Source organism: Manis pentadactyla, chromosome 13 (genome assembly GCF_030020395.1).
Source record: "Manis pentadactyla isolate mManPen7 chromosome 13, mManPen7.hap1, whole genome shotgun sequence".
Lineage (NCBI taxonomy): Eukaryota > Metazoa > Chordata > Mammalia > Pholidota > Manidae > Manis > Manis pentadactyla.
In genome coordinates, this window is record NC_080031.1 from 36,001,030 (window position 1) to 36,022,280 (window position 21,251).

At 37.7% G+C, this 21,251-nt stretch overlaps 1 protein-coding gene and 1 long non-coding RNA gene across 5 annotated transcripts in view; both read left to right on the plus strand.

Annotated features, from left to right (window-relative positions):
* DDX10 (DEAD-box helicase 10) overlaps nucleotides 1–21,251 on the plus strand; it is a 365,179-nt gene that overhangs the window by 216,924 nt on the left and 127,004 nt on the right. The window lies entirely within an intron of this gene.
* Nucleotides 1,031–2,662, plus strand: LOC130680338 (uncharacterized). Its single transcript, XR_008993302.1, has 2 exons — nucleotides 1,031–2,151; nucleotides 2,197–2,662. It is a non-coding gene; the product is annotated as an uncharacterized LOC130680338 (long non-coding RNA).

Here is a 21,251-nt window from a genome sequence, read left to right on the forward strand (position 1 = left end):
AACTGACACCAAATTAAGATTCTTTATTTTGGGGGGAAATTTCTCCTCATTCAGTGTGTTTCTTAAAATCTTGCAAACCAACCCCCCCATTTTTTTCTTTTTTGGCATTCATAACAGTGAAATTTTGCTGGTCTGTTTCTTTGCTCTTAATATAGTTAGGGTTTCAAGGGCTCTAGAGGATCAGTTTATTTTAAACCAAAAATAGCTTTTGATAAAATTAAAAACAAGATAATGGAAATATAAGTTTGTTTATAGTCCCAATTCCCAAGGAACTCAAAGGTGCTCCCTGAAAGTAAACAGCTATCCCTATTTATGGGACTGAACTCTTCCAGGGCACCATTTGCTGCCCTAATATAATCATTTATTTAATGGTGTCCTAAATGAGTCATCTGATTTCTCTAATGGAACTGCTCAAATAATACTTTGTTTTAGTGCTATAATAAGACCCATTATTCTGTCCTACTTCTTAAATAAACCATTGAGACTTTAAGATGATATGCTTTTTTCTCTATAATATCTACCTAAGTGAGCAGTGAAAACCCAAGTAGGTTTAGCTTTTGTGATTTTAATGTTGGTTTGGAGATGAATGTAGTGATTTTCTGTCTTTCCATCTCCATCTGTATTTCACTCCTTCCCTCCCTCCCTTCCTCCTCCCTTCCTCACGTGATAATGCAGAAGCAGATCACTAAGTTTGAACTTTTAACTGTCTTGAATGATTTAAGAGCTGCTTTCAGTGTTCCCTTGTCAGAAATTTGTCCTTCTCTGGAGATTTAAAGTTAACTGGGAGAAGAAAAGTGCTGGTCATGATTATTCCATATGGGGAATATGTGCTGTTCTTCTAAGATTCAGCTTATGGGTGTTCTTCTTCATGAAGAGTTTCCAGACCCTCTCTGGTATTTTGGGCTTCCACTTTTATAACTCTGCTCGTCTCCTGTATAAAGCATCTGATAGCTTTTAACACTTATTTGGGTGTGTGTCTGTCTTCCCTGCCTAGCTCTGCGTCCTGTTCCTCTTTGTAGCCCTGTTACTTCCTAATATGTACTTAAATATTTGAGTGAATGACTGAGTGGGTGAATGAATGGTAAAAAGGATGCAGAATACAGACTTAAAAATTCTTTAAAAATATTTTTATGTGGCAAACTATAAATAAAATTAAAAACTATAAACAAAAAATAAGATTCCCTACTTTAACCATCTTTAATTGTACCATTTGGCATTAATTATATCCACATTGCTGTGCAACCACCACCAGTACTTATTTTTAGACCCTCACATCCTGGAATGAAACTCTGTACCCATTAAACAATGACTCTCCGTTCCTACCTCCCCACTGAGTATAAAGTTTTAAAGAGAAAACTCTAATTTTCCAAACCATTATGTTGGGGAGGAATTTGGTTTGGAGACGCATGGAGGTCAGACTACAAGGTGAGGAAGGAATTCATTAAGCGAGAGCAGCTGCCTTGCAGGTAGCAGCAGAGCAAGGAAGAACAGAGAGAGGAAAGGGAAGCTCATTGGATGCCTGCTTGGCATTGGGCACATCCCTTGCCAACTCCTAAAGCCAGGGTCTCCTGGCATCCAGTGTCTGCTTGAATCTGCGTGGTGTGGGAACTGAGTCCCTACCACCGCAGGATTTGAGGGAGCCACAGAGCACTAGATGGAGTGAGATTATGTTTGAGAAATTCCCAAAGACAAAGGAAGGAGATTTTCAGGCAGGCTACCAGAGAGTACGACTGTACAGCTGCAGTTCTGTCTGGGTCACCCAGGCAACTGGAACTTGCAAGCCCAAATCAGAGCTCTCAGCAGCCCCTCCCTACTTATCTGAAGTAAGACAGAGACAGAGTGAAGACTTGTGTTTAAACCTGGAGTATAGAATGAAATAGCAAAGTAACAAAGACACTTATCACTGGAAGAGCACAGAGACAAAATGTAGTAAGTTGAGCAGTGAGAAGTTTTTATTTAAGGCAAAAAGGTACACACTCAAAGAAAGGGTAGTGAGGGCAAACTGAGAGAAGAGGTGCCTCTAAGGGTTTCGGGTCTGGGATTTTTTTGGGCTTTGTGGGTAGGAGTCAGCATAAGGCATGATGTATGCAGGTATTTATAATTCCTTTGAAGTTTCATTTTAAGAGTAGGGTTATTTAAGTGACTATGTTGGTTGGATATCAGCTTTGTCCACGTAGGTTTATTTACACTTCAGAGGTCTGTCTCCTGCCCTGGTTACAAAGTTACTTGATAAGGGGCTGGAAGAAGAGGAAAAATCACATATAGGTTAAATTAAAGAATAAGCTGGGCCTTTTTGCAGGCTAAGTAGATTTTACAATGGCGTGATCTGATCAGTACAATGAAGACATGGACTGCGCTTGGATACTTTGCTTTATCTGGGGAATATCTGGACTTCCTGAGTGCTCCCAGCCTTGGAACTTTAATTGATTAACTCCTTAACTCTGTGAGTCCTTTCTGGCTCTCTGTTCTATCTGGTTAACTCTTGAGCCCCATTTAGTGGTCTCCACTGGCCTTATTCTCCCTCTACCTGCTCATATCTGTTTTTCTGCCTAACAATTACGCAGCGTAGGAGGAAGTGAAGGCCCTTGATGAATAGAGAATCCTTCCAGGTAGCAGGCTTTTCATTCTACCTGAAACCCCCCATAGAACAACATAGGAAATACTAAGAGCACTGAATGTAGTGTAGAGTTTTTATTAGATTTACTTCTTTTAAAGTGTCACATAAAGAAATACAACAAAGTTAAACTACTCTCAGTCATAGTCTCAACACTTAGTAACAACTGTAACCCAAGTAATATTGAAAGTTTCAGTAGCATCGTTGTTAAATTTACCAAAAGCTTTGTTAAAGAGTATCCTTTTTTTTCTGTATAATAAATAGGCATTGTAACAGCAACATTAGTTGGGGCTATAATTTTCAAGGCCAGTGAAATACTAATATAATAATATTAGTAGCTACTATCATTCATTGACTGCCTAGTATGTTACAAATACTGTGATTAAAGACTTTACATGTATTACTGCTTTAATCCTCATAAACAGCACTGTGAGGTAACTGGTATTATCATCTTCATTTTGTAGATGAGGAAATTGAGGTTTAGGACTTCCCCAAAATAACATAGCTGGGATACGGCAGAGCCCAAACCCAAATTTACTTTACAGGACGTTAAATCCTTGACACTCACGCATTAGGTCATACTATCAGCTTATTTCCAAGGCAGTCACAAGTATTCACATTTTAGAGTCTTAATCTTAAGAGCTGAAACAAAATTTGCAAATAGACATGCTTTTCTCCTGAAATCGCTCTCCTTATCCACAATTCCATTTTTATAGTAGGCATATTAAGAAACTGAACAGTTACTTGAATAACCACTGGCAGAGAGAAAATTGTTAATTTCCTGTTACTTTCATAAAACCTCACCATAATCCCAGTAATCAAGTTTTTCTTATGAATGAAATATTATGAAATAATTTACCATCATTTCCAGCCCCTAGAGATCAGTTAAACATTACTGTATTCTCCTGTATTTTTTTCCACACAAGCTTTTTGGACAATACTTTTGTACAAGCTTTCCCTCTGCCTAAGAGGTCCTCTCCTTCATTGCTTCTTCCTCCTAGCACTATTTCCTCTTTGAAGTTTTTCCTACCTCCTTTAGGCAGATTTAAACATTTCTTCCTCTCTGCTCCATTATACTTTTTGTACATTATTTTGTCATACTTTGTGGTTGTCTCTCTCATTATTAGATTGCAAACTTCTTGAGAGCAGCTTCTGAGGTTTTGCAAAGATGGCACATAGTAAATGCTCATAAATACTTCTTGAATGCATCAGTAGAATGCAAGTATATTTACTCTTAAAGTAAACAAATTTGTTACTCTTAAAGTAACAAAACAAATTAACTTTATTTGAATCATTGTTACCGGTTGGTAATTATATAGTTGAGTGTGTGATTTATAATGGTTAATACACATTCTAATTTGTAGAAACTATGAGCATGTGTGTATGTGTGTCTCCATCATGACTGTGGAGAATGATACTTAGAATCTTTGACCCATATTTATATATTTACTACCATTCTTTAATGGTCTGCATGATGAGATAACTTTGGCTGTTAATGAAGTTGTTACTGTCTGTTGGGAGATTATGCCATCATAATTTCTGATGTAGTATACAAGAATTTTAAGAACACTGCTAGAAAAAGTACATATAGGTCCTTCTCCTATCTTCTTAAGATTTGTTTCACAACTCAGTCCTTTCATTTATGCAAGAAATATGGACAGGTCTAGAGAATAACCATAAAACTTGATTTTAATGATTCTCACACTACTACAAGAATAGAATGTGTTTGGGTTCTCCATGTTCTTACTAGAGAATTTTTCAAATTCTCATAAGCACCCAACTTTGGCTATAAGGAGAAAAAATTATATCGTGCACATATTTTAATCATTGTTTAAAAGTATGTAAAGGCTATTAAGATTGTCAGAAATGTGAATTTGTATTGCTACATTCATAGTACCTTTTTGTCTTAAGTGCCACACATCAAATGTACACTTGCCATCCTAATAGTTTGGTGTAAAATGTTGTTCTTTACCAGAAAGTATGGAGATCACTGCCATATGGTGTGTAAACAGTGTCTGTACTCATGACACTTAGTCAAAATCTAGAACAATCAATAGCAGGGAGGGCAGGGAGGAAGAAGCAGCCTCTATTTCTTAAGGTGATGGCTATGTCCTCAGTCTTAAAGGAGGAAGAAGTTAATGGAAAAGGAAATAACAGGACTAAAAAGAAGTGGAAGATAGGAAAAAGAAGAATGGATATACTTTGTACTAATTCCTAAAGACCATTCCTGATTTTGGAGATGGCTGAGAGAATAAAGCTGATGCCTCATTTTTAAGTATTTGTGGTGTATCCACTATTACTTGGTCAAATACATTTTTGTGAGTAAGGAAAGCAGTCTTGGAGGGTGAGCTTTTCCTCACTGCTCTGTTGTTTGTGGGCTTTAGAGTGGCCAAGCCTTACTGCCTCTCTCCTAAGCACAAACACTTTTGTTGGAGAGCACCGAAAGCCATTGTTCTAAAGAGAGAAGTTAGTGGCTGGAAGAATTTGTTCCTGGAGGTAATCAAATGTGCCAAAATATCATTGAGAAGAATTTGTTTTTCTCACTGACATCTTTTTTTTAATCCTCTAAAGAATTATATATGAAATGTTTTGTAGCTGTCTATAAAGCTGTATTTAGCTTTATATTGCTGTATTTTCTTTCTTTGGGTAAAGATGTAGCCCAGTGTCCTCAATGTTTTGTGTGGGAATATTTTTTCCTTTGCCTATTACAACTTTATTATTGATATACATTATAGGATTCGAAGATTTCTTTACTTGATGAGAACTCCAGAATTTGTTGTTAATAGGCTGTTGGTGTAGATTTTCTGTAACATTACATAGTGTTTTCTTCAGAGCACTTTCTTCAAGTATATCCTACTTGCTTAATTAAGTAGTATTCCACTTTACTAAGTGGAAGCATTGTAGACATCTGGCAATTGAAAAAGCTTTACTACAAAGAAGCTAGGTAAGTGACTTGGTTAAGGTCATATATCTAATTAATTAGTTAAAAAAACTCAGGTTTCTGTCTCAGGACCTAATATGGAGAGGTATTTTGGTATTATGTAGGACTTTCTCTATTTTCTTTCCTTCAGATTTTATATTAATAAATATTCTCACCCTACTTCTCTTGAGCATTATCTGCAATGTTCAGAAGGGAGTAGTGTTAAATTAGGAGGCCTAGATTTATCTGTTTCTTTTCCTAAGTCACTGTATATTTAGGTGCAAAATCGCTGTAATTCCCTAAGCTTTATATTTCCTTATTAATAGTACAACTACTTGGGAAAAATCTTTGGCAGTGTCTGCTAAGCCTCCCCTGAGTCCTATACTTCCTCTCTTAAGTATATACCCAAAAGAAATGCATACTTGTCTAGGAAGATGTTCATATGGCACCATTATTTATAATCATCAAATCCTGGAAATAACCCAGACTGTAGAGCAGATAAATTGTGGATGTGGATATAATGGAATTTTACATAGTTAAGAAAGAATTATAGCTACACGTGACAACTTTCAGACATAGGGAACAAAAGAAATGAGATATGAAAGAGGATTCCATTATATAGGGTTTTTAAAATTGAATAATTAACATACTGTATTAGTTTCAGGTGTACAATGTCGTGATTCAGTATTTACATACATTATGAAACAAGTACCACAATAATCTAGTTAACCACTTGTCACCAAGCAAAGTTGTTACAGTGTCATTCATTATATTCTTGTGCTGTACATTATATTCCTATATTTTATCTATTTTATAACTGGAAGATTGTACCTCTTAATCCCCTTCACTTATTTTGTCCATCCCCCAACACCCCTCCCTCCTGGCAACCATCAGTTTGTTCTCTGTATCTATGAGTTTGTTTCTGTTTTAGTTATTTGCTTTGTCTTTCAGATTCTACATATAAGTGAAATCGTATGGTATTTGTCTATGACTTATTTCACTTAGCATAATACCCTCTAGCTCCATCCATGTTGTCGCAAGTAGCAAGATTTCATTCTTTTTATGGCTGAGTAATATTCCATCGTGTGGGTCTGTGTGTATGTGTGTGTGTGTGTATACACATACCACTTCTTCTTTATCCATTCGTCTATCAGTGGACACTGAGGTTGCTTCCATATCAAGGATATTGTAAATAATGCTGTGATTAGCAATAGTTTTTGAGTGGTGGTTTTTGGGTTTTCTGTATATACTATCATGTCATCTGTGAATAATGACAGTTTTACTTCTTCCTTTCTAATTTGGGTGCCTTTTATATCTTGTCTAATTGCTGGGACAAGGACTTCCAATGTTATTTTAAATAAAAGTGGTGAGAGTGGGCATCCTTATCTTGATCCTGATCTCAGAGGAAACACTTTCAACTTCTCACTGTTGAGTAGGATGTTATCTGTAGCTTGTTATATATGGCCTTTATTATGTTGAGGAATGTTCTCTCTTATACCCACTTTTTTGAGAGTTTTTGTTATAACTGGATGTTGAATTTTATCAAAAGTTTTTTCTGCATCTATTGAGATGATCTGTTTTTAATCCATTGTTTTATTAATGTGGTGTATTACATTGACTGATCTGTGGATGTTAAACCATCCTTGTGCCCCTGGAATAAATCCCACTTGACTGTGGTATATGATACCTTTAATGTATTGTTGAATTTGGTTTGCTATTATTTTGCTGAGGATTTTTACTTCTGTGTTCATCAGTGATAATGGGCTGTAGCTTTGTTTTTGTGGTATCTTTCTTTGGTTTAGGTGTCAGAGTAATGCTGGCCTCTTAGTATGAACTTGGAAATGTTCCTCTTCATTTTGTTTGCAATAGTTTGAGAAGGAAAGGTATTAGCTCATCTTTAAACATTTGGTAGAATTCACATGTGAAGCCACTTGGGTCTGGACTTTTGTTTTTTGGGCGTTTTTTGCTTACTGATTCAATTTCATTATTAGTAGTGGGTCTGTTCAGATTTTCTATTTCTTCCTGATTCAATCTTGGAAGATTACATGTTTCTAGAATTTGTCTGTTTTTTTCTAGGTGTCCACTGTGTTCGTGTATAATTCTTTGTAGTAGTCTTTTCTATGATCCTTTTAATTTCTGTGGTATCAATTGTAACTTATTTGATTTTATTTATTTGGGCCCTCTCTCTTTGTTCTTGGTAAGTCTTGTGAAAAGTTTTATCAATTGTTTATCTTTTCACACAACTAGCTCTTTGTTTCATTGATCTTTTCTGTTAGTTTTTTTTTTTTCATTTCTATTTCATTTATTTCTGCTCTGCTCTTTATTATTTCCTTTTTTATATCAACTTAGGACTTTACTTGCTTTTTTTCCTGGTTCCTTCAGGTGGAAGGTTGAATTGAGATTTTCTTGTTTCTTGAGGTGGTCCTTTATCATGATGTTTCCCTCTTAGAGCTGCTTTTGCTACATCCCATAGATTTTGGAACATTGTGTTTTCATTTTCGTTTGGCTGAAGGTATTTTTTGATTTCCTCTTTGATTTCTTTGTTGGTCCATTGATTGTTTAGTAGCATGTTGTTTAGTCTTCATGTGTTTGTGTTTTTTCCAATTTTCTTCTTGTAATTAATTTCTGGTTTCATACTGTTGTGGTTGGAAAAGATGCTTGATATAATTTCAGTTTTCTTAAATTTATTGAGACTTGTTTTATGGCCTAACATCTGATCTGTTCTGGAGACTGTTCCATGTGCACTTGGGAAAAATGTGTGTTATTCTGTTTTTGAAAGGAATGTTTTGTGTATATTAGTTAAATCTATCTGGTGTCTAATGTGTTATTCAAGGCCAGTGTTTCCTTAATAATTTTCTTTCTGGATTGATGTAAATGGGAAATTTGTCTTTTTTTAAAGCAATGTATGTTTGGGATTAGAGTCAGAATAGTGGGGTCACCTTTGGGGATAAAAGGGTCTGACATTGGGAATCAGCATGAGGGGAGGGGTCTTCTGGAGAACTTGGGAGTGTTCTGATTTCTTATTTTGGGTGGTAGGCAATGGGGGTGTTCTCTGAAATTTATCAAGCTATATACTTATGATTTGAGCACTTTCCTGAATATATGTCATAATTCAATTAGAAACTTTATTTTTAAAAAATGAATTGGAAGATTAGATCACTATTATGTGCTTTAGGCCAGATGTTTTAATTTGTAGAGTTAGGAGTATAGAGGGTATTATGGATACCTCTTTTAACTGTATAAGTATTAGTTCCTTGAGTCATCTAAGTTTTATGAAAGCTATGAGAGAAAATTATTAATTTATATTTCTCAAATACACATTTCTTTTTTTTAATTGAAGCATAGTTGATATATAATCTTGTATTAATTTCAAGTATACTACACAGTGGTTCAGCAGTTACCCATATTACTGAATCATCACCCCACTAGTGCAGTTATTGTCAACACAGGAAGATGTTACAGAATCACTGGTTATGTTCTCCATGCTGTACTACCATCTCTGTGACCAGCTTATATTGTGATTGAAAATCTTTGTGCCCCTTTATCTGCTTCAAGCTCTCCACCTACCTAAATCCCTCCCCCATGGTAACCACCAGTCACTTCTCAGTGTCTCAGTGTCTATTAGTCTACTGCTCTTTTGCTCATTTTGTTTTGTTTTTAGATTACACAAATAAATGAAGTCTTATAATATTTGTCTTTTTCCACCTGGTTTATTTCACTTAGCATAACACCCTCCAGGTCCATCCATGTTGTTACAAATGGCAGGATTTCCTTCTTTTTTATGGCTTTTAACACTTCTTACACATTTCTTTTTAAAACCCCTTGTTGCAAGATGTATGATGTTTTACCTCCTAAAACTTATAGTTTTCGCCTAAATGAGAAAATGTTCTTTTCATTCCCATGCAAATTAAAAATAAAAAAATGTGTATTTTCTAAGTGGGCACAGTAAGCATTGTGCCATGCAGAGTCCTTTAACCTCCTCCCCACCCCAGAGATTTTTCTCCCTTTCGTGGACTAAATTTCTGAGGCTGTTTCATGGCCTTTGAATGTTGTACAGATCTCTGTTTTTCATGCCATCTGAAATAACTCTTAGAACTATTGAATGCTGGGCTGTATTTGGAATATGAAACACAAGGGTGATGAAAGAGATAGTAGTATGAATGGCCCCTATTTGTAACTATTGTAGCTTTATAAATGGAAATGTATTCATAATAACCGACCACAGAAATTGAGAAATATTCAGAGCTTGAAGGATCCAATCAAAGGTGATTATCTTCTCATGAGTAGGCTTTTTTCATTTCATTTACCTCATTCTTGCCATAGACTTTGCTAATTCAAATACTTCTCTATGTGCATCTTATGTGAATTAAGTATTTACTCCCTTACTTTTACCATCTATAAATAAATATCACTTTGACAGGTACTTAGCATTGGTCATGGTACCTGGTCCAGTAGTAAGAATTTATAGTATTATTAAAGACAAAGTAAGCTTCCTTTGTTAATGTAGCCTCATTTTATGTTAACTTGAGGGAGTAAATCTTCTGTAATTTCAAATCAAATGTTAAGCTTTAAAAATGTTGCAGAAATACTGTACATATGATTCAAAAATTCCTTTATTAAGAATCATATTGCTTGTCTGTCTCTGGACTGTAATATGATCACTGCTAGAATTAAGACCAATTGTTTTGTTTTACCCATCTTGATTTTTCAGGCTGTGTACATCAATTTTTCCCCCCTTATTACAGACACATTTCCTTCAGATAGAAATGATATGCACTCTCAAACTTATCCATTTATTTATATTAGTGCAGCCTTCTTTGGAAACTAGAAAGTGTATTGCTATAGGGCTTCAGCTTCATTGAATTGCTTTTAACAGGAGTCTCATTTAAATTCTAAATGTGACTGCAATTGATCACTGCCTCCTGGCATTCATCCGACCCTAAGATTTTTGCCCTTCTCAGTACAGCTGGTACATGGTATTTTTGTGGTGTTCCTTTGAGGATAACAGAAAGTGGAAAAAGGAAGAAAAAATATTAGGTCATCTCTAAGTAAAATAGAAAATCAAGATTGAATGATACTACAGTCTGCATTGGGAGTTCATCAGTAATGTTAGATCATAGATTTCAGGTTTAATGTCAGCTTTTCATCATTAACTGCCAGGTTGTTAGGGTCCTACTAAACTGCATGAGATTTGGAAATGTAAGACCCAAGTTCATTCAGTGCTTGACAGTGAGCTTTGGAATCTAGGGCTATCATCTTCCCCCCGAGCTTCAGTTTCCTCCTCTGCTGACTGATAGCAGTAATGTTGCCTGCATTGTTAGCCTTCCAGGTCTCTTGTGAAGATGAGAAATGTGTAAGGGCTTAGTGAGCTGTGAATCACTATAAAAAAAGTGAACTAGTGTTATCAGTAATATTATTATATGTTGCCTTTTTACACAGGCTTCTTCTGAATTAACCAGGATCTAAACTAGTAGTTAAGTCAGGATTGGAGTGTGTGTTGAATTCACATCGCTGGAAGATGTCTTAGAATGCACATATGTAGCTCCCTCCATCTTTACTCTCCTCCTGTAAAATCTCTGGGGAAGGGGATTTATTTGCATGCATTCATGCAGTATCTGTATACAGTTAGGGTACTACCAGCACACCATTAGCAGTCAGTGGTCTAAATCCAGATATGCACTTAATACTTGCTTACAACCCTGAGGTGCTAAGCCTTTTCCATTTTTGGTTTGGTTTATGCCACTATAACAGAATCTGTACTAGAAATATGTGGATAAATGCACACTAGGTCTCTTGAGTCAGTTTATAACCTGGCATAACCAGTTCTAGGTCTCCCTCAGTGTGTCTGCTTGCAGATTGGCATCAGAGAATGATCCCCTTTTTTTCTTGCCCTGAAACCTATGAACAGCCTCTGAACAAATACTTGGATATAAGGGGGTGCAGGTATGGGAGGTATGTTACCCAGAATTGCCTTCTTGATGGCATGTACACATGTAAATCCTATCTTGGTTTAGCTTGGTGTTGGGAGGAGAGAGCCCTGTGAGTCACTGCAGTGGGAGGAAGTGGCCCTCATTTGTCAGGTGGGACCAGTGCTGACCTAGAGGACCTAAATGGCCAAGAGCCTGATTTCTGTGCTGCCAAGAGATCACAGTGTGCCCTTGAGCAAACTGCTTAACTTACTTGAAGTGTCCTGGACTAGATATTCTGGATAGCCTCTTTAGGCCCTATAGTTGTGAATTCCTTTTTTAATTCAGGAACTGATAAAGTATTGTGTCATTTTTAGATACTTTCTAACCTTCCCACATAATACTTCCAAGTGTGTTGTCTGTTCTATATAGTATCTTCACCAGTGTTAGAAATACAGCAAGAAACTATAAACCTTCTAGTACAAAGGGTTTGATTGGCATTCTTGGGGCTTTTGCCAAGCATATAATTTGGGAGGGTCTGTCAGTCTTCACTGGCATGCAAGAGAAATAACGAGAGCTAGGAGAAGATTGCATTTTAGAAGCTCTCAAATGCCTGGTTAAAGATTTGGGCCGAATCAGGAGTGTGGGGGATGCAGTGAATGTTTTGAGCAGAGGTAGGCTGATCCTAGAAGGATTCAATTCATTTACTCCACATGTTTTTGAATGCCTACTATGTGCTGGCCCTCAAAATTCCAAGATAGGTTTAACCTACTTCTCAGGACCTATAGATCTAATGGAAAAAATTATAAGTACTACAGTGTAGTGAATGCTATGATAGAGAAGTTTGTGAATTGTTTCTCTATATAATGGTTGAAGTCAAAGGGGGAAAAAAATGAAACATAGTGCTTTCTATGTGTGAGCTATGACTCTAAGTGATTTCTGTGGGTTTAAAAAGTGTATTTTAGTGTATAATCTTCAGCCCTTGAAGTTATAGGTTATAATATTATTGTCTACACTTAACAGATGAAGTAATTTTAGCGTAGAAAGGTTGCACACTTCTTGTCTGTTGTGATTCAGTATTCCAGTCTGGAGAGTCAGACTCCAGAGAGTAAATGAGAGAGAGCCAGTCACAGATCCTGGGGAACAACGACATTTAAGGGGAAGGCAGATGAAAGGAGTTAGGACCTTTGAGAAGATATTGTCAGAAAGATAGGAGGAAAGGAAGGGAAATTGATGTATTGGCCTAGGAAGTATGAAGAGAGAACTTAAAGAATTACCTGGTCAAGAGGGCTAAAGGCTAGAGAGATGTAATAGGATGAAAAGTGGAAGCAGACATGGCTCAGCAATTAGAATATCATTATGACCTTACCAAGTTTGATGCTGTTTGGATTGTGTGGTTGGATTGGAGGGCTGGGAGAGTCAGGAAACTCAGCTAGGAGGCCATTATTTAACATTTAGATGTTAAATAATGACAGCCTGGGGTAGGGCAGTGAGTCTGAGTAATGAGGAAGAAATGTTTTATTTAAGGTATTCAAGAACTGTAACCGTGAAAGACTGATGACTGAGTGGGGCATGAACTTGGCTCCTGTAGGTACTGAGGGCTTCAGGAAGTACAAGGATGCATAACAGGGGCCAATATTAAGTAGCTAATATTAAACTATTGCATACCATGCATTGTGCTAAGGCACTTCTCTTAGTACTCACATGGAGGTATTCTCACACAATTTGATAGATGAGGGACCTGGAGTGTAAAGAAATTAAATAAATGTGCCCAAGGACTGACATTCAGTAAGTGGCCGAGTCCAAAATCTTGCATTTAACTTCTTTTCTAGAAGGCAAATCGAGGGAAAGAGACAAGATAATGACATGATTATAGTAGCAGCAGCTCATGTAAGTTATACAAGATGCAAACAATTTGGAAGTTGGAGAGGTTATTTTTGACTTGTAGGATTCAAAAAAGAGAGCATTCCATGAAGGGAGCCATTTGAGTCAGGTCTTGAAACAGAAGTCAACATAAAGTGTTCCTGAAAATTTTTTAATTGTAATGGGGCATAGAAATATTATATTGACAATAAGTAGGGTTGAATGTACCAAGTTGGCATCAGACAGAAGCAAGGGAGCATTAAGGCACAAGTTAATACCAGCAGGGTTTTTCCTGGCTGGTAGAGCTTCTCAGAGTTGAGTGGTACAAGTTGAGGCTGCAAATAGTAGAATGTACTAATAGTGTGTGTAGTAGAGCTGTGAAGAGATGTGAGGGGAAGTAGGGATGTGTGTTTACATATGCAGCTCATATTTTATTATTTTTGCTTTGACAAATATTGGGTAGTCTGAGTTGGAGTTGGAACTTTGAAGAATAAGCCAAAACTTCATTTGATTCTTCACCTTGGCTGGTTTCAGTATAAATTTAAGCAAATAATTACAAAAATTGAAGTCTAGTGTCATCCCTGATACTATACCTCACCTATTGAAAATTGACTACCATAGTCAGAGGCAGGAAGTGAACAAAAGGCCTCTGACCATTCAGCATACAAGTCACAGCATCTGGGCCCTGAGCCTTCTGCCTCCAAGGAAGGCCCACAGTCATTACACATTGGTTTACATTTTATTCCTAGTTCTAAGAAACATGATTTTGGGCCGTATTAAGCTATGAAGGTTAAAGAGCAAATTAGGACAGATAGTTTGTTAAAAGCCAGCCCCCTTTCATCAGTGAATGGAGATACTAACAGCAAGGAAAATGTATAAAAAAACTATGATAAAACAGACCTCATGATTGAAAAGCACAGTAGATAGGGACAGAGCCCTCAGGAATCTTACAAGTCCCAGAGGGTACCACTCTGTTACAGTACTGATTGTAATTTTTGTCCTCAGACATCAGGAAATATTAAGCTAGCTATCTTCAGGTGGGTCCATACATAGTTTGGCTTAAGTCCTTTTTAATATGAATAGGAGCTTGGGTCCAAGGTAATAGGAAACTCCTAGTTTTACAGATATTCTTGTTGTCCACTGAGTTCATTTTTCTTTTGCCTCCAGTGCTTACATCTCATGACAGTACTTCGTTACTGTGTCGCATGGGTTTGCAGTCAGAGAAGAATGGGAAGAGGGAATCTTTTGGCGCCTCATCTCATTTAATACCTAATAAACAAAGACCTTGATCTACTGTTCATAGCAGCATTTGTGTTACCACCATTTTTCAGATATGGAAAGAAGACCCGGAAAGTCTAGGTAGAAGGGCAATCCAGGTGCAAGGAACATGCTCAGTATGGTTAGATGGCTGAAGGTCAGGCAGTATGGTTGTAGAAGACTGAGGAGTTCACTCTGGGGTTTTCCACATTTTTGTCTGGACCCTAGAGTAAGAAACACATTTTACATTACTTCCCAATAACGTGTGCACACAACATTGGAAGATAAATTTCACAAAACAGTACTTACCCTTAGAATATTCTATTTCCTTTTTTGAAAATGATAGTCATGGTCTACTCAATGACTTCCTGACTTGGTAATGAGGTAATATGTGCAGTCTGATAAACACTAGTCTACTGTGACTCAAAAGTGGATTATTTTATGAGGAGGCAAAGCCAGAGGGGATACATTGTGGTCTTGTTGCAGAGATTCTTGAGTGCCAGGCCAAGTTACTTGTGTCCAGTCTAATCGGCAACAGAAACTCCTTGAAGAATTTGTGTCAGGGTGATAAGCATGATTATGTCTTTATGCCAGGAATATGATGATAACACTCCAACAGAACACCTTTACAGTTTATAAATAACTTTAAAATGCATTATTTAACTTGTTCCTTGTAATAACCTTGAGAGATAGATAAGAGGAGATATTTATTGCTTTCTCTCAGATGAAGAAACTGAGATTTAAAGATGGAAAATCCTTGTTTCAAATTTAAAGCCACAGTTAGGAATTAAGCTCAGGTTTTCTGACAGCTAGATGAGTGAGTAGAAGGAAGAGTTTAGCTAACTGGCCTTTTCAGAAGTCTGGGTAAGAGGTAACGGTAGTGATGGAAATGGAAGAGATGGGTTAGAATTAAAGGAAAACTCAGATAATTGTGTGGAGAATTTGCTTTTATGATGGAAGCCTTATTCATGCATCCTGAACTCTGATTCTTTCTTTTTTCTTAATTTTAATTTTATTTTGGTATCATTAATCTACAATTACATGAAGAACATTATGTTTACTAGGCACCCCCCTTCACCAAGAACCCCCACATACCCCTTCACAATCACTGTCCATCAGCGTAGCAAGATGCTGTAAAATCACTACTTGACTACTCTGTGTTGTAGAGCCTGCCCTGTACCCCCTCCACATTATACATGCTAATTGTAATGCCCCCTTTCTTTTTCCTGCCCTTATCCCTCCCTTCCCACCCATCCTCCCCAGTCCCTTTCCCTTTGATAACTGTTAGTCCATTTGTGGGTTCTGTGATTCTGCTGCTGTTTTGTTCCTTCAGTTTCTCTTTGCTATTATACTCCACATATGAGTGAAATCATTTGGTACTTGTCTTTCTCCGCATGGCTTATTTCACTGAGCATAATACCCTCTAGCTCCATCCATGTCGTTGCGAATGTTCGGATATGTTTTCTTCTAATGGCTGAGTAATATTCCATTGTGTATATGTATCATATCTTCTTTATCCATTCATTTACTGATGGACATTTAGGTTGCTTCCATTTCTTGGCTATTGTAAATAGTGTTGCGATAAACATAGGGGTGCATCTGTCCTTTTCAAACAGGAGTGCTGCATTCTTAGGGTAAATTCCTAGAAGTGGAACTCCTGGGTCAAATGGTATTTCTATTTTGAGCATTCTGAGGAGCCTCCATACTGCTTTCCACAATGGTTGAACTAGTTTACATTCCCACCAGCAGTGTAGGAGGGTTCCCCTTTCTCCACAACCTCGCCAACATTTACTGTTGTTTGTCTTTTCAATGATGGCGACCCTTACTGGTGTGAGGTGATATCTCATTGTGGTTTTAACTTGCATTTCTCTGATGATTAGCAATGTGGAGCATCTTTTCATGTGCCTGTTGGCCATCTGGATTTCTTCTTTAGAGAACTGTCTATTCAGCTCCTCTGCCCATTTTTTAATTGGATTATTTGCTTTTTGTTTGTTGAGGTGCGTGAACTCTTTATATATTTTGGATGTCAATCCTTTATCGGATCTGTCATTTATGAATATGTTCTCCCATACTGTTGGATACCTTTTTGTTCTATTGATGGTGTCCTTTGCTGTACAGAAGCTATTTAGCTTGATATAGTCCCACTTGTTCATTTTTGCCTTTGTTTCCCTTGTCCGGGGAGCTATGTTCATGAAGAAGTCACTCATGTTTATGTCCATGAGATTTTTGCTGATGTTTTTTTCGAAGAGTTTTATGGTTTCATTTCGAATTTACTTTTGTGTATGGAGTTAGACAGTGATCCAGTTTCATTCTCCTACATGTAGCTGTCCAGTTCTGCCAGTACCATCTGTTGAAGAGACTGTCATTTCCCCATTGTATGTCCATGGCTCCTTTATCGTATATTAATTGACCACATATGTTTGGGTTAATGTTTGGAGTCTCTATTCTCTTCCATTGGTCTGTGGCTCTGTTCTTGTGCCAGTACCAATTGTCTTGATTACTGTGGCTGTGTAGTAGAGCTTGAAGTTGGGGAGCGAGATCCCCCTCACTTTATTCTTCCTTCTCAGGATTGCTTTGGCTTTTGGGGTCTTTGGTGGTTCCATATGAATTTTTGAACTATTTGTTCCAGTTCATTGAAGAATGCTGTTGGTAATTTGATAGGGATTGCATCAAATCTGTAGATTGCTTTGGGCAGGATGGCCATTTTGATGATATTAATTATTCCTAGCCAGGAGCATGGGATGAGTTTCCATTTGTGAGTGTCCTATTTAATTTCTCTTAGGAGTGTCTTATAGTTTTCAGGGTATAGGTCTTTCACTTCCTTGGTTAGGTTTATTCCTAGGTATTTTATTCTTTTTGATGCTATTGTGAATGGAATTCTTTTCCTGATTTCTCTTTCTATTAGTTCATTGTTAGTGTATAGGGAAGTCACAGATTTCTGTGTGTTAATTTTGTACCCTGCAACTTTACTGAATACTGATATTAGTTCTAGTAGTTTTGGAGTGGAGTCTTTAGGGTTTTTTATGTACAATATCATGTCATCGGCAAATAGTGACAGTTTGACTTCTTCTTTACCAGTCTGGATTCCTTGTATTTCTTTGTTTTGTCTGATTGCCATGGCTAGGACCTCCAGTGCTATGTTGAATAAGAGTTGGGAGAGTGGGCATCCCTATCTTGTTCCTGATCTCAGAGGAAAAGCTTTCAGCTTTTCACTGTTCAGTATAATGTTGGCTGTGGGTTTATCATATATGGCCTTTATTATGTTGAGGTACTTGCCCTCTATGCCCATTTTGTTGAGAGTTTTTATCATGAATGGATGTTGAATTTTCTTGAATGCTGTTTCAGCATCTATGGAGATGATCATGTGGTTTTTGTCCTTCTTTTTTGTTGATGTGGTGGATGATGTTGATAGATTTTCGAATGTTGTCCCATCCTTGCATCCCTGGGATGAATCCCACTTGGTCATGGTGTATGATCCTTTTGATGTATTTTTTAGTTCAGTTTGCTGACATTTTGTTGAGTACTTTTGCATCTACGTTCATCAGGGATATTGTTTGTAGTTTTCCTTTTTGGTGGGGTCTTTGCCTGGTTTTGGTATTAGGGTGATGTCGGCCTCATAAAATGAGTTTGGGAGTATTCCCTCCTCTTCTATTTTTTGGAAAACTTTAAGGAGAATGGGTATTATGTCTTCTCTGTGTGTCTGATAAAATTCTGAGGTAAATCCATCTGGCCCGGGGGTTTTGTTCTTGGGGGTAGTTTTTTGATTCCCGATTCAATTTCATTGCTGGTAATTGGTCTGTTTAGATTTTCTGTTTCTTTCCGGGTCAGTCTTGGAAGGTTGTATTTTTCTAGAAGTTGTCCATTTCTCCTAGGTTTTCCAGCTTGTTAGCATATAGGTTTTCATAGTAGTCTCTAATAATTCTTGTATTTCTGTGGGGTCCGTCGTGATTTTTCCTTTCTCGTTTCTGATACTGTTGATGTGTGTTGACTCTCTTTTTCTCTTAATAAGTCTGGCTAGAGGCTTATCTATTTTGTTTATTTTCTCAAAGAACCAGCTCTTGGTTTCATTGATTTTTTTCTATTGTTTTATTCTTCTCAATTTTATTTATTTCTTCTCTGGTTATTTTTATATCCCTCCATCTGCTGACCTTAGGCCTCATTTGTTCTTCTTTTTCCAATTTCGATAATTGTGACATTAGACTATTCATTTGGGATTGTTCTTCCTTCTTTAAATATGCCTGGATTGCTATATACTTTCCTTGTAAGACTGCTTTTGCTGCATCCCACAGAAGTTGGGACTTTGTGTTGTTGTTGTCATTTGTTTCCATATATTGCTGGATCTTCATTTCATTTTGTTCATTGATCCATTGATTATTTAGGAGCATGTTGTTAAGGCTCCATGTGTTTGTGAGCCTTTTTGCTTTCTTTGTACAATTTATTTCTACTTTTATATGTTTGTGGTCTGAAAAGTTGGTTGGTAGGATTTCAATCTTTTGGAATTTACTGAGGCTCTTTTTGTGCCCTAGTATGTGATCTATTCTGGAGAATGTTCCATGTGCACTTGAGAAGATGTGTATCCTGTTGCTATTGGATGTAGAGTTCTATAGATGCCTATTAGGTCCATCTTTTCTAGTGTGTTGTTCAGTGCCTCTGTGTCCTTAGTTATTTTCTTTCTGGTGGATCTGTCCTTTGGAGTGAGTGGTGTGTTAAAATCTCCCAAAATGAATGCATTGCATTCTATTTCCTCCTTTAATTCTGGTAGTATTTGTTTCACATATGTTGGTGCTCCTGTATTGGGTGCGTATATATTTATAATGGTTATATCCTCTTGTTGGATTGACCCCTTTATCATTATGTAATTTCCTTCTTTATCTCTGGTTACTTTCTTTGTTTTGAAGTCTATTTTGTCTGATACTAGTACTGCCACACCTGCTTTTTTCTCCCTGCTGTTTGCATGAAATATGTTTTTCCATCCCTTGACTTTTAACCTGTGCATGTCTTTTGGTTTGAGGTGAGTCTCTTGTTAGCAGCATATAGATGGGTCTTGCTTTTTTATCCATTCTGTTACTCTGTGTCTTTTGATTGGTGTATTCAGTCCATTTACATTTAGGGTGATTATTGAAAAATATGTACTTATTGCCATTGCAGGCTTTAGATTCGTGGTTACCAAACATTCAACGTTAGCTTCTTTACTACCTTACTGTCCAAGTTAACTTGCTTATTGAGCTATTATAAACACAGACTCATGATTCTTTATTTCTCTCCCTTCTTATTCCTCCTCCTCCATTCTTCATATGTTAGGTGTTTTGTTCTGTGCTCTTTTTAGAAGTGCTCCCATCTAGAGCAGTCCCTCTAAAATACCCTGTAGAGGTGCTTTGTGGGAGGCAAATTCCGTCAACTTTTGCTTGTCTGTGAATTGTTTAATCCCTCCTTCATATTTAAATGATAATTGTGCTGAATACAGTATTCTTGGTTCAAGGCCGTTCTGTTTCATTGCATTAAATATATCATGCCATTCTCTTCTGACCTGTAAGGTTTCTGTTGAGACGTCTCATGATAGCCTAATGGGTTTTCCTTTGTAGTTATCCTTTTTTCTCCCTCTGGTTGCCTTTAATACTCTGTCCTTGTTTTTGATCTTTGCCATTTTAATTATTATGTGTCTTGGTGTTGTCCTTTTTGGGTCCCTTCTGTTGGGAGTTCTGTGTGCTTCCGTAGTCTGAGCAACTATTTCCTCTCCCAGTTTGGGGAAGTTTTCAGCAATTGTTTCTTCAAAGACACTTTCTGTCCCTTTTTCTCTCTCTTCATCTTCTGGTACCCCTATAATGCGGGTATTGTTCCTTTTGGATTGGTCACACAGTTCTCTTAATATTGTTTCATTCCTGGAGATTCTTTTATCTGTCTCTATGTCAATTTCTATGTGTTCCTGTTCTCTGGTTTCTATTCCATCAATGGCCTCTTGCATATTATCCATTCTGCTTATAAATCCTTCCAGAGATTGTTTCATTTCTGTAATCTCCCTCCGGACGTCATCCCTTAGCTCTTGTGTATTTCTCTGCAGCTCCATCAGCATGTTTATGATTTTTATTTTGAATTCTTTTTCAGGGAAACTGTTTAGGTCTGTCTCTGCAGATCCTCTCTCGGGTTGCCTGGACTATTTTGGACTGGACTAAATTTTTCTGCCTTTTCATGGTGATTGCGGTGGTTGTAGGCAGGTTGTGGGTGTGTCAGCTGGGAGAAGAACGTCCTTTCCTGCTTGCTGGATTCCTTGCCCTTCTCCAGTGTGTGTGTCAGTTACCTGCACTCCTGGAGCAGCCACCAGGTTAGTCCCCTAAGCTGCTGTGGGTGAGGTCTCCATCAGAGCAGTGCAGAGCCCTGCGGGGAGTGGCAGGCATGCCAGGTGTGCTTCTCCTTAATAGTGGCGCTCCTGCTGGGCAGCTGTGTGCCAGCAGCGGCCTTTGAGTCTGGCCTGGGTGGCTATGCATCAGGCTGTGATTCCGGTCTGCCGCTGGGCGCGCGGCTGCTCTCTCTGGCACTGCTGCAGGTGCACGCAGGCTGCTCCCTGGCCGCTTGGTTGTCACCGCCGCAGGCTCGCGTGTACCTCTCCTGGGCCCCTCTGGCACTGCTGCCGCCGGCGCATACTGACCGCTCCTGGGCTGCTCAGTCGCCACTGTGGCAGGCTCGCACTATCCGC